This window comes from Cavia porcellus, unplaced genomic scaffold, assembly GCF_034190915.1.
Source record: "Cavia porcellus strain 051 isolate PalLab524CR breed Dunkin Hartley unplaced genomic scaffold, mCavPor4.1 scaffold_5, whole genome shotgun sequence".
NCBI lineage: Eukaryota > Metazoa > Chordata > Mammalia > Rodentia > Caviidae > Cavia > Cavia porcellus.
The window spans coordinates 106,384,962-106,404,879 of record NW_026947488.1 but is presented as its reverse complement, the minus strand read 5'-3'; the positions used below and the strand labels follow the sequence as shown (position 1 = coordinate 106,404,879).

At 38.0% G+C, this 19,918-nt stretch overlaps 1 long non-coding RNA gene across 1 annotated transcript in view; it reads right to left on the bottom strand.

Annotated features, from left to right (window-relative positions):
- Window positions 1-568: 568 nt before the first annotated feature.
- The window catches only part of LOC106027413 (uncharacterized), a 127,774-nt gene continuing 108,424 nt past the window's right edge, over window positions 569-19,918 (bottom strand). The window contains exon 3 of the long non-coding RNA XR_010047711.1: window positions 569-19,627. This is a non-coding gene — a long non-coding RNA (uncharacterized LOC106027413). The remainder of the gene's footprint in view (window positions 19,628-19,918) is intronic.

Genomic DNA, 19,918 nt, shown 5'->3' with positions numbered 1-19,918 from the left:
CCTATAAATGCCTTAAGATCTTCCATTTTATAGCAGAGTAATATTCTACTGACTAAAAATATCACTTTTTTATCCACTGTGCAGTTGATGGGCACTTTGTTTGTTTCCAAGATTTAGCACAAATTGTGCTGCTATGAACATTGATGCACATATATCACTGTGACATGATCTTTGCAATTTTTCTGGGATAATCCCTAGAATAGGAATCACTGGGTTGAATAGAACTTCCAATCCTAAATTTTTGAGGAATCTCCATACTGATTTCCACAGTGGTTGCACTTGTTTGCACTCCCATCAACAGTGGGGAAATGTTTGTTTTTCCATGTATCCTCGCCAACACATGTTATCATTATTTATTTGACGACAACCACTCTTTTTGGGGTGAGATGAAATCTCAATGCTGTTTTAATTTGCAGTTTTCAAATGACCAGTGATGTTGAGCATTTCTTTATATATTTATTTGCCATTTGTTTATCTTCATCTGAGAAATGTGTCTTCATCTCAGATACCCATTTTTATAAAGGGTCTTTGAATTTGGGGGGCTTGATGTTTTTCAGTTCTTCATATGTTCTGGATATAGGTCCTTTGTCTCAGGGATTGTTGGCTATAGTTCTTTCGCACTCTGTGCGTTTCCTTTTTACTCTGTTGGTGATTTCTTTTGAAGTGCAGAAATTTTTCAATAATATTAGATCCCAGTTTTTGATTCTTTGAAGTGTTTCCTGTGCAGTTTGCATTTTGTTCATGAATTCCCTCCCTACCACTGTGGCCAAGACTAATACCGACCTTGTCTTCCAGTAGATTTAATCTTTCTGTTTTAATATTTACACCATTGATCCAATTATACTTTAGATTTGTGCGTGTTGAAATGCATGGGCCTAGTTTCAGTTATAATTTTAGTTATAATTTCTCTCAGTGAGAAAGATATTTGTGTACAAGAATGCAATTTATTTTTGAGTGTTGACTTTGTATTCAGCTACCTTGCTGAATTTGATTATTACCTCTAGGTATCTTTTAATTCAGCTTTTGTTGTCTTCTATATATAATATCATGCCCTTTGCAAATAATAATTTAAATTCTTCTTTTCCTATTTTTTTCCTTTTATTCCTCCAACTTGTCTGATTGTTCTGCTCAATATTTCCAGAACTATATTGAAGAGGTGTGGTGATAGTGGACATCCTTTACTTTTTCCTGAGTTTAGAATGAAGACTTTAAGTTTTTGTCCATTTAGTATAACACTGACTGTTGGATTATCAAAAATTGCCTTTATGTGAGTGAGGTATATAACATCTATGCTGTTTCTCTAGGTTTTTTTCTTTTTTTTACTAATAAACAGTTGATCCACTTTATCATTCTTTCTGTGTCTTTTGAGCTGATCATGTGATTTTTATTTTGGCTGTGTTGAAGTGGTGTATTACATTTATTGATTTTTGTATTTTGAACAATCCCTGCAGCCTGGAATAAATTCCACTTGGTCATGGTATATAATCTTCTTGATGATTTGCCACATCCTATTTACCAGTATTTTATTGATAATCTTCACATTAACATTCATTAGTGAGATTGATATATAGTTCTCTTTTTGGTTAGGTATTTCTATGATTTTGGTATCAGGGTAATACTTGCTTCCAAGAATGATGTAGGGGCAACTGGTTAACTTTCATTTTCATTGAATAGTTTAAGGAATGTTGGCAATAAGTCTTCTCTAAATTTCTCATAGAATTCAGCCAAATTCAACCATGACTTGTGTATTTCTTTGTTGGCAGTTTTTAATCATGTTTTCGATTTCAGTAGCTGATATTGTGTTATTCAAACTTTTTGTATCTTCTTCATAGAGCTTTGGTAGTTCATATGTTTCTAGAAATATGTGCATTTCTTCTGTGTTTTCCACCCTATGTGAGTAGACATTTTCAAAGTAGGTGTTCATGATCTTTAGAATTTCCATTTAATCAGTAGTAATTTCCTTCTTTTCAGTCCTTATTGCATGGATTTCAGAATTCCTTTCTTTTTCTTGATAAGGTTGATGAGAGGTTTAATATTTTTGTTTATTCTCTCAAAAAAAAAAAACCCCAGCTCTTTGATCCATTAATTCTTTGTAATTTTTTTGGTTTTAATTTCATTAATTTCTGCTCTAATATTTACAATTTCTTCTCTTTTATGAGCTTTGGGTTTGACATGCTATTCCTTTTCTTGGCACTTGAGAAGTAGCGTTAGTTTATTTATTTGTGCTGATTTCCTTTTGTTGTGATTATTTATTGCTATATATTTTCCTCTCAGGACTACTTTCATTGCATCTCATTGGTTACAGTGTTTTTTGCATGCATTTTCATTGTATTGTAGGTATTGTTTTATTTCTTCTTTAATTTCATCTGTAACCCACTGTTTGTTCAGAAGGCTGTGATTTAGTTTCTATGTATTTATGCAGGTTTTGCAGGTATTTTGCCATTGATTTCCAATTTTAGTGCACTATGATCAGATATTATGCGTAATTTCACTCCATTTGTATTTTACTTAAGAATGCTTTATGAGTTAATATACGATCTATTTTGGAGAATGTCTTATGTGCAGCTGAAAAAATGTATATCTGATGTGGTTACGTGGAACACTCGGTGAGCATCTACTAAGTCCACTTGTTTACATTTGTTATTCAGTTCTGGGTTGGTTTTTTTTTTTTTTTTTTTTTTTTTTTTTTTTTTTTTTTTGCTGACTTTTTGTCTAGTTGATCTCTCTTTTAGTGACAGTGAGGTATTAAGATCTCTTATTACAATTGTGTTTTTGTATATTTGGTTTTAAATGTCCACTAGTGTTTGTTTTATACAGTTGGGTGCTCCTGTATTTGGTGAATGTGTATTTATAATTGTTAGTTCTTCCTCTTGAATTTTTTCACTAACAAGTATGTAGTGACCTTCTTTATTTCTTTTAGTCATTTTAGGTTTGAAGTTCACATTGTCTGCAGATAGAATACTTACCCCTGTTTTTTCCTGGGTTCCTGTTGCATGGAATACTATTTTCTTTCCTTTGACTTTTAGTCTATGAGTTTCTTTTTTAGTCAGATGTGTTTCTTGTATGTAGAATTGTGGTGTCCTGTTTCTTGATCCGTTCTGTCAACTGCTTCTTTTGACAGTTGAATTCAGCCCATTTATATTTACAGATATCATTGATATGTACTGGCTTGACTTTGCCATATTATATTCTTGTTTTTAGTTTCCCGTTTTCCTCCCATGTTTAAATTCTGTCCAGCCTGGTGGTTTCTTTATGTTGTTGCTCTGGAGATTGTGGTCATTTTTATCTGTTTCTAATATGTCCTTCTATACTCTTTCTAGTGTTGGTTTGGTCGACATGAATTTCTTCAATTCTTTTTTGTGATGGAAGTATCTTGTTTCTCCATTAAATTTGAAAGACCAGTCTGTTCAGTGTATCTGTCTAGGTTGAAAGTTGTCTTCTTTTAGGGCTTGAAATATATTCACTCCAAGTTCATCTTAACCTGAAGTTTTGTGCTGAGAAGTCTGCCAATATTCTAATAGGCTTTTGTTGATAGGTGAGTTGTGTCTTTTCTTTAACAGCTTTTTATGCTGCATGTCTGACATCTTAACTGTTATATGTCTGGGTGTAGATTTGTATTGGATGTGACTATTTGGCATTCTATATGCCTCACTTATTTTTCCCCATGTTTGGGAAATTTTCTGCTATTACTCTGTGAATAGCTTAGTTATGTCTTTTTGTTTTCTCCTTCATCCTAACTTATGCTTATTAGCCTTACATTGTTTCTCTTGTCATCAACATGAACCTGCTGGATTGTCCTTTCATGCTGCTTTGTTGCTTTCATAAGTCCTATCTTTTCCTGGTCACTATCTGCAACCCTGTCCTCAAGGTCTGAAGTTCTACACTCAGCTTCATTTAAACAGTTTTGCCAGATTTCAACAGAATTTTGTGTTTCTGTGATATCTCTTTGAATTTGTTTCATGGGTCCTGCTTGTTTTCTACATTGTTCATTTAAAGTGTCAACCAATTTCCCGTGCTCCTGTTTTTTTTTTTTCCTTCCCTACTTATGTTGAGCAAATCCATTACTATGGTTGCTACTTCTGCCTTTCTGTAAGACATTACTTCTAATTTGATTTCCCCTATAGCCTCATGGATTTGTTACTTTTCTACATTCATTGATTTTTCAGAGATTTCTGGTGTATGACTTTTAGTGTCCTCTATTTCACTGTGGCCTGTTCTTGCATCTGATGGGCTAGATATTTGGGGTTGCACTTTGGTTTTTCATTTTGTCATTTTCACCTTCTGGGCCAATATCTGGTTATTTAATCCCAAATGTCACAACTGTCAGCAGTGTATGTTCTAGGGTCCAACTGTATGTATGATGTCCACATATTGTTACATACAGAGTGACTGGACCTTGCATGGTTCTACCTAGGTGAAGAGCCACCAAGTCTCCTTTCAAGCCAGCACTGCCAGTGCACTGCAGTTCAAGATTCTGGGAGGGACAGTGGGACCCAAAGTTTTGCAGCAGTGGTTGGTCTAAGAGATGGGGAGGGTAGCTGATGGCAAAAGTCAAGCCAGGGTGGGTGCAGTAATCCTCTGGATCAGCACACAGGAGAAGTGTGCTGGGTCACATGCACAGCTCAGTGGGCTGAGCCTCGAAGGAGCATGGCAGTAGTCCTCTGTGCAGTGAAAGTGGAGAGCTCAGCTGCCTCAGCCAAAGTGGATCTTGGTGGTTTTCTTCTGCGCTGTCAGTGGCAGGGACGCCCTGAGTCACACAGGAACACCCAGTGATCTGATTCATGGTTGAGCTCAGCAACTTTCTCTGTGAGGCAGCAGTGGAGGAGCACCAAGGCATGCAGGCATGCCCAGCATTCCAATCAAGGGTGGAGCTCAATGTTTTTCCTCTACTTTGGCTTGGCAGGGGATGTTGAGGCATGCAGGCATGCCCAGAGGCCTTCCTCCATACAGTGGCAGTGGGGCCGAGGTGGCACTGAGGTACACAGGCACTCACAGCAGCCTGAGCCAGGGTGGAGCCCAGTGTTCTCCACTTGGAGGCAGCTGGGTTGTGGGTGCTGAGGTGCACAACTAAGCAGCTGGACCTGGGGTGGAGCTCCACAGCTTCTGTCCAGTAACAGCAGTGGGGGAGGGGCAACTCACAGGTTGCCTACTCACAGAAACCTGAGCCCGGGTGGATCTCAGTGTTCCTCCTCCACTCACAGTGGCCAGAGGGCACTGGGGCATGCAAGCATGCCCAGCAGCCCAAGCCAGTATGGAACTTGGCTGTGGGGTCGGGAAAGGCGGGGACTGAGGCTCAAAGGCATGCTCAGCAGCCCAAGCTGGGGCAGAGATCAGCAACTTTCTCCCTGAGCCAGCATCCTCTGGATGGTGGCAGTGAGGGGCACTGAACCCAAAGGAACTCATGGTGGCCTGAGCTGGGTAGAGTTCTGTGTTTTTCCTTCACTAAGGGACAGCAGGGGCACTGAAGTACCAAGCCATGCCCAGTGGCCAGAGCCATGGTGGAGCTCCATGGCTTCCTCTGCATGGCAGCAGTGTGGGGGACACCAAGGCAAGCAGGCTCTCATGGCAGTCTGAGCCAGGGTGGAGCTCGATGTTCTTCCACCACTCCTTATGTTTCCTTTATAACACCTTCATCTTCTCCCTTATTTTCTCTGAACTTCTTCAGTTTGAAGGCCAAAAATACTGAATCAATAAGGGTGAAGCAAGAAGAATTACAATTCAAGATTTGACTTTACATTGAAAACCCACAGTGATTTTAAAAAACCGGGATAATACTGGTACTAAAACAGGTATGTGGGTCAGTGGCACAGAATAAAGGATGCAGAAATATCACCAGGCACACACAGCTTTGACCAAGAGGCCAAAAATTTACTTCGCAAGAAAAATAGCATCTTTAAAAATGGAGCTTGGAAAACTGAATACCAAAAGGCAGAAGACTGAATTAACCTACCACATCTCACTATGTAGTAAATTAAAAATCAAAATGGATCAAAACTCTTAATGTTACAAAAGAAACAATCTATTTGGGGCTGGGGATTTAGCTCAGTGGCATAAGCACCTGACTTGCAAGCATGCAGTTGAGTTTGATCCCTGGTGATGATAAAAAAAGGGGTCTGGAGATATAGCTCAGCGGCATAAGTGCCTGCCTGGCAAGCATGGGGTGGTGAGTTCATATTAAATATTAAGTATGAATACATTTTTTTTTACTTTGAACTTTTTTATTTTAAATAAATTAAGAAAAAAGACATAAAAAAGCAGATCAGATCAGAACAATGTAAGCAACACAGCATTATACCACAAGACAACCCTAATTAACAGTAACTACCATAATGCCTCTTTCTTTGAAACAGCTGAGCATACTTCCATATATCATAGTATCAAACATAACAAAATAGTATAACACCATTCAAGAGAATGAAAGTGTTACAGGGCATTCAGAATCAAATAACAGAGAATGAACAATGGCTACTATATTATCTCATTTTTGAAGATATAAGTAAAGTCTTGGAACACAATGGCAGTTATAAAACAAATAATATCAAGGGTGTACAAATGGTATCATTAAATTATAAGCTTCTTCACAGCTGAGAAAGTCCACAGAATGGAAAATACTCAGAATGAGAAAATTTTGTGAGTTATTTCTCAGTTAGAGAACAATTCAGAATACATAAAGACCTAAAAATATTAGATCAATAAAAGGAAAAGTCCTAATCAAAAATGTGAAACAGAAATAAAAACATATTTTATAAAAGCATATGAATGGCACATAAATATATGAAAATACTTTCAATATTCCTGGTCATTTGAGAAATAAAAATGACAGTGAAACTGATACCATTCTCATGAAAGAATAGGTATCACCAAAAATCAAGTATTAACAGGTGTTAGTATAACTTGTGGGAAAAAGGAAACCTACATTGTTGTTGGAAATGTAATCTAGTTAAACCAGTATGGAACTAAAAAATCTAAACTGTAGAAACTAAAACTAGATATTCCATTTGACTCTGGTATTTTCTTTCCACGTATCATACCAAAAAATTGAAAGACATGCTAATACTATGATAAGCAATACTCATGTTTGTTGCAGCACACCTCAAAATAGTTAAATTCTGGAAGCAGCCTCTATGCCCACTACCAGTTGAATATATAAAGAAAGTGTGGTAATTATGCAGAGTGTAATGTAACCCTACTACAAAGAAAGGTAAATGTCATTCAAAATTAGGAAATTGAATGCACCTTGAGACCATATGCTAAACAAAATCCATCACAAGTTTAAATATGGTGTATTTGTTTTATATGGAAAACCAAACATATAACTGTTGAGCAAAGTCAAAACGTAATAGGAAGTAGAGGAATACATCTTTTTCAAGTGGAAAGAAGTTCAGGAGATAAAGGTAGTGGTAGGGAAGGTTAATAAAAGAGAGAAAAAAGAAGTATTATGTTATGTATAGGTACCTACTCTCAAGAAGAAATATAATCATTATGCAGTGAAGACATATACCAATTGAATGAAAAACTAGGACAGAAACAAAACTTTAAAATGATGGAGGAACAGCAACTTTCCATGAAACAGAACATTAGGTTACTTATGACTACCAAAACAGCATTGTGAAAAATACCCAGTGACACTCTAGACCAAGCAAGTGAGGCCCAAAACACCAAGGATTTTAGTGGAATGAATACATGAAGCCAGGGTGAGGAATTGAGTAAAAAAGAATAATAAACAAGTCAGTGACAGAAAAGTAATGCCATGACAGGAAACAATCAATATCTTTCTGTAATTACTGATAAGGTAAATTGTCTACACTACCCAATCCAGTGACATAGATTGGCAGGTTAAATAAAAAAAAAAAAAAAAAAAAAAAAAAAACAAAGTTCAACTGTATGTTGCATGTAGGAGACACATATAATCCCTGAAAAAATACACTTCCTGAAAACTGAGGGATGGAAAATGATACTGCATGCAATAGAAGCCTGAAAGCAAGTGGGCTTACAGAATATCTACAAATAAGGAATAAAAAGCTGACCATTTAAGCCAAACTTTTGATTTCATTTCAGTTTTACAGTATGTGAATGTCTTTGTTCAGGAAGTGCTCAAGACATGAAGAACAAGCTCTGTATAAACAGGAGGTACTAGGGAGACAAGCAGCAAAGCAGAGCTTGGCCAGGTACATACCCACTCCCCTGTAACTTGTGGCTAAGAGTGGAAACAAAAAACTCTTGGCTGCAATCAATTCAAAACCTCTTCTGAAGATACACCTACCCAGAGCTGGGTGTGGGATCAAAGAGTGCAAAAAGAAACATCTTGCATGGATATGGCTCTTCCCTCAGAAATGTCCTTTCTCCAATCTGCAGTGACATTTCAAAAATGTGACTGAACATCTGAGCCCCTATGTATACATTTCTCAGTTCTGGTGAATGAATCTTTTTTTTTTTTTTTAATTTAAGAGGAAAAAGAGAAAAACACAAACAAAACAATGCAGTGTAAGGTTACACATAATACAGAACTACAAAAAAAAACATAACAGTAAGAAATCACCTGTTAATAGATTACATATTATCATCTTGGAAATAGTTGCTCAAATCACAGTATCAAAGAATACAAAGTAGACATTCAAACAGAGAGACTGCAAACAGCTGTGTTCAATGATCCAAAAACATTAATATAGTCAGCTATTTAACACCCCTAAACACACTTGCTGTTATATCCGTTAGAGCTCTTTTTTTTTCCTCCCTCTCTTTTTTACAACAAAATTTACACATTTTGGATTTTATTACTCCTTAGTTCTTATTACTTTTGGGGGGGGAGAGAATAAGTTCTGGTGAATGAATCTTAAGGTGCACAACTCTTTTGGGTGTGTGTCTTAAAAGAACTTCATTATAGTTTTAAAGCTACATTTAAGTACAAAAAAAAAGGTATCATGTCAAAACCTTTCTCCTTCTCCTCCTGCTCCTTCTCTTTTACCTTCTACCTCTCTTTTTCCTCCTTGTCTTTCTCTTCCTGCTTTTTTTCATCTTCCTCTTCCCAGGAAAGAGGCCATAGAGAATGGTACATTACAGATTTACACATATCAGAGGATTCAGTGTTGAAATTTACAAGAATTTCTGGGTAGAATTGTTGTCAATAGTCTTTTTTGTTGTTGTTGTTTTGTTTTGTTTCTCTTTTTCCTTTTTATTGGTACCGGGGATCGAACTCACGACTGCCTGCTTGCAAGGCAGGTGCTTATGCCGCTGAGCTAAATTCCCAGCCCCCTGTTGTCAATACTCTTAACAATTTTTCACGAATTTTAAGAGAATGAAAGCTTCTAAATAATTTATTTATTACTAATATTTCCCTCAAGCAACAATTGGACAAGGACTTAGCATAGAAAAATGCTATAGACAGATTTCCTCTAGGAACCCACATGGAAAACTCCTCAATATGACACTTGCAGACAAAATTTAACATATCCCTAAAAATAACATATAAATGACCCAGTAGATTTTATCTAGGAAATGCAAGAATTCCTAAACATATATAAATTAGTAAATGTAATACATCACAAAGCAGGTATAATAATAAAAACATCATGATCATATCAGTATATTCAGAAGTAACATTTGAAAAACTTCAACATTATTTATTGTTAAAAAGAAAACCTTGGTGAAAATAAATATAGAAAAATCTTACCTAAAACTATGGTAAAAATAAACAGCACAATTTTTTCAAAAGTCTGTGAAAGAAATAAAATTACAGATTGAATGATCACAAAGAAACATGGGGATACAGTATTTGGGACTATGTCTGACACCCAATCTTCTAAAATGAGTGCATCCTAAAAGATTAAATAGAGAAAAAAATATGATCGGGGGGATTCCAAGAAGATCAGAAGTCTCTCAGCAGTAAAGACCACAAATTTGAGAAACACACTTCCAAAACATCTTATTTTCCAGAGATTTCAATCTGAATTCAAATATTCTTAATACTTGTGTCTCTGTCAGGCTCACTGCAGGATCATTTGCTGGTGGAAATATGTGGAACAATTCACCCAGTGCTTTAGTGTGTGTGTTCAAGCAGGACACTTCCTAAGAAGAACTGTTTTGCCAGAAAAGAATTAATTGTAACATTTAGAAGGGGTAAAATGGCCAAGAAGAGAAAATGTGTAAATGCAGTGCTAGTGACATAAAATTTGCAAGAGTATGAGGACAAATTCCTTATGTGCATAAAACAGGTACATGATAATCATAGTGACAAGGAGAAATAATTCAAAATAATTACAATTAATTATTCACAAAATCTAAAAGATTTTAGAAAATGATACCTGATAACTATTCCCTATAGAGGGAAAATTATCTTCATGTGGCAAAGAGTATATATTTTGGCCAAAATATTTGAGAGCATTCCTAAGATATGTCTCTAAATTCCTTTTCCTGAGACACAGTGGGCCAAATCATTAATATCTTTTCTTCATCCAAAACTCGTTAGATAACCAGTGGCTGTAATTATGGGGAAATGGTGGTTGATAATAATTTTACCTTCCCTCAATTTTTTTTGTCCACACTAAGGGGTGCAGTAAGAGTATGGGTCATCACTTTCTCAGTTTTATGGGGAAAATGTCCTCCAACTCATGGCACTGGATAGATATCTGAGACCATTTTCTATGGTTGGAACAGAATGGATCGAGCAGATTGAATAAGTTCTGAAGGATGAGGGTTCATTGTCAACCTTTTTTATAGTGACCCAAATGCTTGGCACAAGCCTCTGCTGTGGTTTAAAGAGAGCTCTTCACACTTGGTCTACCCAAATCAGTGACATCCTGTGTGAGACAGTAATTGGCCAAGAAATTAGCCCCTCACCAACAACCTACTATTCCACTGTGCCATGAGAGGGTGAATCAAGCCATGATCAGATTTTCAAGCCCCCGGCACCTGCCTGTATTTACATTTTCAAATACTACTATTTCTCATATCCCATTTTTAATTTGTTAATTGTTTTTTCCATTCTCTGCTCTCATGCATCTCTGTCTTGACTAGTGTATCTATTAAACCTTATTAATCTTTACATAACTAGTGTACATTACAGTATTGCCATTGAATACTGTTCTGTTTTTTAGAGGCAAATCTATTTCATTTAGTAGATATTTACATTAGGTTAATAGGTGAATATTTTGTTTGTCTTAGTGTTCATACCATAAAAATAGATCTCTTTTCTATCAATAAGTGTAGTACTTTAATGGTCTTAAGGTTTGATATTAATTTTGCATTTAATGACACAGTGAATATTGATTTAATTACTTTTCCAAAGTAACATAAATATTGCTATTAATTGACTTTCTTTGACATGCAAACATCTATGTTAACTTGGCGTTGTTACAAATATTGTGGACTACTCCAGGAGAACTATGTATGGGCCAATCATGCTACAACCTCACATATCAATTAAACAGAGATGACTGAATCTTGGGACAGAGGCAAAGGTTGCTGGTTAACCACTTCCAGGGAACATCACTGAAAAACAGAAATTAACCGAAGATATCTCTATAATAGGAACTCCACTGAAATAAGCTAACTACTCTCAACACACACACACACACACACACACACACACACACACACACACACACAAAGAGAAACACAAGAAGGCAATCCAACAGAAATCTTCCCAGGAATCCCAACTCTCCCAAAACACATCCATGTGGCACTGCTGGTGAAGAAACCAAAAACCTCAAAGTGAATCATTCAATGTGGTTTGAGAGGGATAACAAAACCTTTCAATCTAAAAACTGGAACAGGCACAGAATAAGTAATAAAACATTGGACCTGTTAAATCTAGTCATCAATAATTCTAAAAAAAGGCAATACAAATATAGAAAAGCTAATCAAATTATGTGAGGCACACATGATAATGATGTGACATGAATGAGGGAGATGTTGGAGAGGAAACCAATGTGAATTCTGAAAGACTCATATTTGATGGAGTTAGACCATTACAGTCCCAGATAGATGGGAAAAGCACATTGTGCACCTCGTCAAGTAGAGCACCTGCATGGAGTGTTCTCTGGAGCACAGCCTGAGGGGTTCATGGTGTAAGGGCATTATTATAAAATAGTAAAGGCACAGTTAGCACAACAAACTGAAAGACATAATAGCAAGTGAAAAATTAAATAGTGGCCTTGGCCTAACCTTCTGGTGCTTTTCATATAAGCAGCCTGCTACATTCAGTTAGCTTTGACTGCCTAGCTGCTTTCTTCTGATCATACACTGATCAAGCAGACAATTCCTAGCTTGTGATTATCTTAGTTAAAAGAACATATATCCTGTTTCCAACTTGTTTCAAGGTCTTTGATTTGAACAAAGTGATACAATCAAGGATACTTTTAACTTTGCTTTCTCCACTCAAGTCCCCTCTCTTTGTCCCCATCATGTTCCTACATGACATTAAATTATGGCTTTTAAGTAAATCTATTTACGCTTAACTTTCCTGACAATATGTAACTTAATTAGATTCAGGGAACCAATAACCTGCCATCTGTCTTGCATTTCTGCTCAAAAACTATTTAAATTGAACTCAAACCTGTGTTCCTCATTGGTGATTTAGACACTACAGTCCCCCAGCCCACTGGTGCTGAGGTCACTAAAGTAGCCTGCTTGATTCCCCAGTGCAAAGAGCCTTCTACTTGGCTTGACATTGGATTTTCTGCAACAATAGAAGACAACAGGGAAAGCCTCAACATTTCCTTTCCATGCCCAAGAACTGCATCCACCACACATGAAGGCCAAAGAACACAGCACAGCTTAGGCATGGATAAATGTCACATGGTCAATGCTAGGCCGGGCAGCTCCCATACACAGTAATGCCCGAACTTGGACACATTGACAGTCACCCTGGCTCAGCATCCTATACGTTGCCTTTCAACACATATGTGCAAATTACACTAGGGGATAGCAGAATAAATTCCTGCCAGCAGCTAGGCTATTGGGAATGACCTCATCCTGCAGGCAACATGCAAATAACATGGAACTTAGGGTTAGTCCAGAGGTCTCTAGATATTTAAGAGGTCTGCCTGTGGGAATGGAAGAATCTTCATGACTCCCCTCATCCTCATGTGTGCTGTTTGATCTGACACTTTGGCAGTCAGGATCAAGCCTATTGAATGAGAAGAGCTTCTGTCCAACACCTGCCCTGTCATCAGGAGCTCTGTCTCCAGTTACTACTTGAGCTGGAGCCACCAGCCTCCTGGGAAAGATTTACAATGGATGAGATACTTGTTGGAGAGCACAATCTACAATCTGGATTTCCAAGTCTGCATCTCCCTCACTGGTGACACAAATAAAAACCACTTTACCCTGCAACTGAACTCCAAGACCTCCAAGGACACGATCACATTTTACTGAGCAAGACACTCTGAGAAGATTTCAGTGTAGACCCAGACATAAAGCTGTGGTGCTTTTAACTGGCAGTAGTTTCTTCTGATCACTAAAACTAAGAAAAAAAGTTTCATGTACATATGCAGTGTTGTTAAGGATGTCATTACAAAATGTGACATGACACTTGCTACCCAAGCCATTTCCAGTTCTGTCTCTAAATCCCTCCAAGTCTGCCATGTGGGTATTGACAGGAATCACTGCTCAGATTTTGCTACTCTTGTTTCCTATGGTGGTGTCTTTAATTTTGCAGAAAAACAAATTTCTCCTCACAAACCTAGCAGCTTCACTCTAGATTCATCCATACAATTGCTTTCTTTAATATGGCAATTAATCATCATCTAAAATGAATGTACTATCTTCTCTGGATGACAATGACTTTTGTCATTCAAGAATAAATGCTTCATTTTAGTAAATTAATTGCATCACATTCCTATTTCTAAGTTCTGAGAACTCAAAGCCCTCTCTTCTCCTTGGCCCCCTCAGAATTCCTAATCCCCAGCTTCAGCCCCAGCAGCATACAAAGACCTGAGGGAGGAATGAAATAAGGCAGTCTAGCTAGACTTGGGGTACAATCCAGGAGTTTAGTGTTCCCTGCCTATGACAGTGCATTGAGCAGGACTTTGGCATGTTTTTCCCTTTTAAACATTAGAAACTAGGGATTCATTAATACAGCAAAATACAATGTAGCCACTGTTTCTCTCTGTTTCTCTCTCTCTCTCTGTCTCTCTCTCTCTCTTTCTCACTCTCCCTTTCTGTCTCTGTCTCTCTCCCTCTGTCTGTTTCTCTTTGTCTCTTTCATATATAATATTAAATACTCTAGTATCATAATATTCAATATTTTTAAACATATTCTTATAGTTCTGTCTTCATGCATTTTCTTTACTTTATGTCAGATTGCCTCAATTAATTCTGTATTTATAAGTCATATATATTTAACTTTTCCTAAAATATTCAAACATACCTGTATTTCCAGTAACATCATCACCTGAGATTTAGCCAGATCCCCTCTGATGGATCTTCTTAATTCCAGCTAACAACAGATCCCTGAAATGTCTAAAACTTTTCATGTATTTCCTTCTTTTTCTTTCTCTGTTATTGAATTTTCAGTCATGGATGTGCAAATGACATTTTCAATTATTGATCTTAGAACCCTGATTCAAACAAGAGTTCAAATTTTGCTACTGACGTTGGACCTAGATTTTGCTCCAACTTGTAAGGAAACAGAAAATCATTGCTCACGAATTCAAATCTACAAAAATCTGGATAAAATAAACATCACTCTCTTTTGATTCACCAATGAAAGAAATAAAATTGCAGGCCAAATGAACACCAATTAACTTAGAGAGACAGAATATCCAGATCCTAGGCAAGCCCTGCTTCCTGGTACAGCAAGTGCCTCAGGCCCAGAGTGGAGGGAGCACTGATGGCAAGATGCTGGATGACTGGAGGACAGGAGAGGACCATGAGGAGTTAACATCAAGGTATTAGGTGTCACTAAAACCAAATATTACCTGCAGCAGCTCTTAGAATCTCAAGCATAATATTAATAAAAATCATTCTGGTCTCTGATATGGGGAAAATGACTGATTATTGAGAATGGACATAGAACTTGGTGCACATGAAAGGCACTATCAAAGGACATTTTCAGAAATGGGTGGAATGTGGAGATAACATATTACAAGTAAAGAATAACCAGCCAGATTTCAAATATGATCCTGAGCAATTAAAATAATTCATAGGTGAAATAAATCAAAGCAAATGGGCAGTCCCACCAAAAGGAACAGTTGTCAGAGGATAATGATCCAAATCGCTAGACTTTTATTGTGGATGTCATATGATAGAAAATCTTAGGGATCACAGAATCCCACAGTATCAGGTACACAGTGTGAGGAAAGAGAACTGGGGCTGAGGGAACTTCAGGACTCAGGTTCACCTAAAATAACTCAGTGAAGCTGCAGATGGTAGAGGAGACAGAGGAGAAAAGAGGATAACTTTGAACAGCATCTGCCTCCACAAACTCCATACCATGCTGAAAGCCCCCAAGAATTCAAGTGCTTTATTCCCTCTCCCCTTGATGATCACAGCAATAATTATCTCACATAGGCATTTGGGATATCCAAGAGTGCCATGAGATGCAGCTGAAGGTACAGACCCAGAAGGACACACCGGACAGACATTTTCCTTCAACTAAGTAGTCATGCAACACAGACTCAAGGATGTTTTTGTTCATGTCTATCCTGGTTTCTCAGGTCATGAATGGAAAAGCTTAGTATCTGGAAACCACCACAACAGCACTGTGTCCTTCCTGGATAGAATGTGTCCTGTAGAATATGTGTCTTAGATGGAGATGAACTTTCTGATCAGGCAAGTGTTGCTTCCAATCGTTGACCCTGAAAGCACACCACCAGGGTCAGTGGACAAAGGTGTTGATACACAGTCACCTTTTTCCATGTGGAGCAGAAATGCTAATACATGCATAAGATCAAGACAGGTCCCTGCCTGTGGTATGGAGAGCAGAAGGGAATGTAACAGGTGACCTGTGCTGCACTTCAGTAAAGGGAATCTTTCCAAATAAGGGACATATTCCTACAGGACTTGGATCCTTGCATGACTTAAAATTAAAAGATTGTAAAGACTGCAATCTTTTAGTTATCTTTCTTCTATAGGGAGCCCTAGTAATGACAATCTGAGGAATAAGGCACTCCCAGTAATGACACTCTGTAGAAGAAGGAACTCCTTCATCCACAGATATCCTTGTTTTCCTTTGGCAACACCAGCAGTTATCTGGGCCAGAGGAGTTATTTTCTGCATAGATGGATGATACATCTTCAGGACCCCAGTGCAGATGGTAGGAAATCTGGGTTGGAATTTAAAGGCCTTTAGAAGTTTACATCCTTATTTTGAATTCCCCCATTGAAGGGACTGTAGTACCATGAAGGAAGGCCTTGAGAATACTGGATGTGAAACAGGAGGGCTCAGAGCCAACGAAGCATCAGGGACCTATAAAAGTACCTTTTGATTCTGTCAACCTTTAGTTCCAGATCAGAGACACCTGTCCAGGGAAAATGAACACAGGGAGAATGTCAGCAAAGACAGGCATAAGCCCCCTTCAGCGGCCATTTCCTTCTCAAGGAGACACTGCCAGTGGACTAAGGGCCTTCACTAAATCCTAAAATGCCAATCCTGGTGATTGCCTTGGGAATATGAGTGGTTAGATGACAGTGAAAGGATATATCAGGATGGAGCTGGACACAGTGTTATCTCAGCTGGATGTAGGACATGTCAAGTATCCCATCTTTGAGTGCTCTACTTGGATGGAAGGAAGCAGTACAGAGTGTCTCTAGTCAATAATTTTGTTTTAAATTTTTATATAACAATGTCAGTTATCACTGTATGTTGTATCCCACTTGTTACTCCTTAGCAATTTGTAGGGTTGGAATGATTTGTTCACACTGATGCTAGATGTTATGTACACTACAGGCTTTAATTCAGTATAATTCATTCAACTCCAAAGACCACTCCAAGAGCCTGTTTTGCAGCAACTGGCCTGTGTGATCATGAGGACGCTGCTGAGCATCACTGCATGAGAGACACAGGGAATGAGATTTTAGTTCACTAAGATACAACAACCATGTGGAGACAGAAAACTGAGCTTTAGGGCACTGAGGGGCTGAGCTACACAGTGACACAGGTCATAGCTGTGCAGAGAAGAACAGGGACTCCCATTGGGGTTGTTGAATCCCTGTGTTCTCACAGACATATAGACAGAGACACAAACACAGACACAGAGAGAAACAGAAACAGACACACACACACACACACACACACACACACACACACACACACACGCACATAGTGTCCTTGGACCCTGCCTACTTTGATGTAGCTATATCATCTCTTACTCTGCATGTTGGCCAACATGAGGTGAGCTCCTGTGCTCTATCTCACATATGCAACATGGGCTGATCTTCAGAAAGTATGAGATAAAATACACCTAGAGTAAATTTCCATTTCTAATGTCTGGATTTTTCAGGCACTTTATCACAGTGATAGAAAGTTCATAACACAAATGCAGAATGGTAAAAATTCAGTTACCATCTCTTCTTATAAGCACAAAGACACTCAGGAATCCAAAATTCATGAATAACAGTTTATTTAATATTAAGACCAATAAAGTACCTGTGCCCTGTGAAGGCTGTCACATACATCTGCAGGAATTTCATATGGAACCTATAGTGTAAGGTTTCCAGTTTTTTCTAAGGAGTGAATTAGGGCCTCAAATACATCAGAAGCTTGATGGTTAGAAACAGAATTTTATGCAGTTGATGTCAGATAAACCCCTTACAATAAATCTAGTTACATACATGATTGGTAAATTAAACTGCATCAGCACACTTATGAAAAGTCTGTTATTCAAGAGGCATTGTTATTAGGTGGATAGCAAAGCTATTATCAACAGCCAACCAGTAATCATTACGGAGAAAATTATTGGACCTGTTAATTTGGTACAAACTGAGCTCAGGGAAACACAATAACAAGGAATGTAGTTGTGGACAAAAACAGAAACTTAGGAGAGATATTTTCCTTTTTTTACTAAAAAGTAAACAAGAAAAGAAAATAATTTTTTGCTGTTCAATAAGTGGAATCCATGGAAAAGAGAAATGGTTTTCCATCTTACCTAGCCACAGGATGGTGAGCACACCCTACTACTGCACTATAGTAAATAAGGGAAGGTGACAGTCATAAAAATAAGGGCTTAAAGACAGCAAGATTGAAACAGAAAATAAAAACACTTAGTTTGGAAGAAGGAAGAGAAATGACAGTCAGACTGCTACCTGTGAAAAGGTAGTGGCCGCATAATTGAGGGCCTATGTTCCTGGCAGCATTGATTAAAGAGACAAAAAAACCTTTCCCTGGAACTTGTGCCAGGCTCTATGATGCCAACTCAGGTACTATTTCCTACCTGCAAATTCCTACTTCAGATTCATTAGGTTTTCTTTTATACTTTCTATATTTTAGATCTAAAGTATATATATTGACTAAAAGCAATCTTGCACAAGAAGTCAAGTCAACAATTATGCAACGGGTTAACGAAAAATATGATGATTCTAGAGTAAAATATATACATACTTGCCAAAAATGTTTTCACTTACAGTCTGTTGTAGTTAGGGGTTGTAAATTGAGAACAATTAGAATCAGGACATGGAATTTATAATATTATTTTTATAATGGTCATGAGGAGTTAACACAGGAAAATGGAAGAAATCTATCCACAACACCAAAGACATAGAATATTTAGTCAAGGGCCTAAATCCCACAGCAATGTCCTACATGAATCCAGATAAAAACACAGAACTCAGGACAATGCCTCCCAGGAGTCCAACTGGAGGTCCAGAGCCCACAAGAAGGACTCACCCCAGTCTCTTTTATGGATCCATGCCGGGAAAACCCAAGGGTCAGTGGTGGAAGCCAGAAAGTCCATGCCAGCAGAATGAAGAAGCTGTGCTGGTGGGATGAAGGTTCTGCACTGTAGCCAAGAAGTCACACTCACAACAAAGACCAGGGCTGTCCTTGAAGGCACCACAGCCATCCTCAGTGACACAGAGGCCCTGAGCTCCTCCAAACAAGCACAGTTGGGTACATGCTAGGAAGGAGCATGATGATTTAATCCTGGAGACCAAGCAGCACATGTCTTTCCCTCTGGAGCCAGGAAGCAATGCTTGGTGTGAGGACCAAAGCTTCTCCAGGAGAACCAACAGTTCAAACAGCAACTCATAGGAGAACCCATTATACCTCATTGCAGTATCGCCCTAATGCCTCAGCACCGCTTCTTCTCCACTTATTTATCCTGGCAACTTTCCTCAGGTGGAGCATCTTCGCTCAATGCCATGCTGATGTAACCCATCTGGCAATAAGTTGACCACCAGTTCTTAATCCATAACACAATCAAAAGTGCTTTTTTTATCCCACACTCAATTCCAGGAAGTGATCTAGTGGATCAAGTGTGGTACTCTCTTTCAGCAGTAATAGTAAATCTTGTGCTTGGCTAGGATTATCTTCAAAACTTAGGTATGATTTATGGCACTGGATACAGTGTAAATCTTTTCTGAAGCAGTTGGACTGTTTGATTTTCCTTTATCTTTACCTTTTCTCAGAAGTCCCTTACTGTTAATGTGCAGCTTCTTCATTCACGCTGTAATGGACTTCTCTTGGTAGACATCTAAAAATTAGTTTAATGCAAATGAGCAGACTGAGAGAGAGCCTGGAAACATCTGGGCAATAAAGCTTATGGCCTTATTCCTGAAAGCAGCCCCTACCTATGACAAGTTGTGCCAGCCTGAGCTTTACAAATAAGTTTTTTTTTTTTGTTCACAAGGGATTGTTTCTTCCACAAGACATTCACCTGGTTACATTTGGGACCCAGATTCAGGAGAGGGCACTAAACCTTTAAGGAAACCAAGGACAGCCATGAAAAGGCAACAGTAAACTATGAATCCTGGCAGGTGAGGGT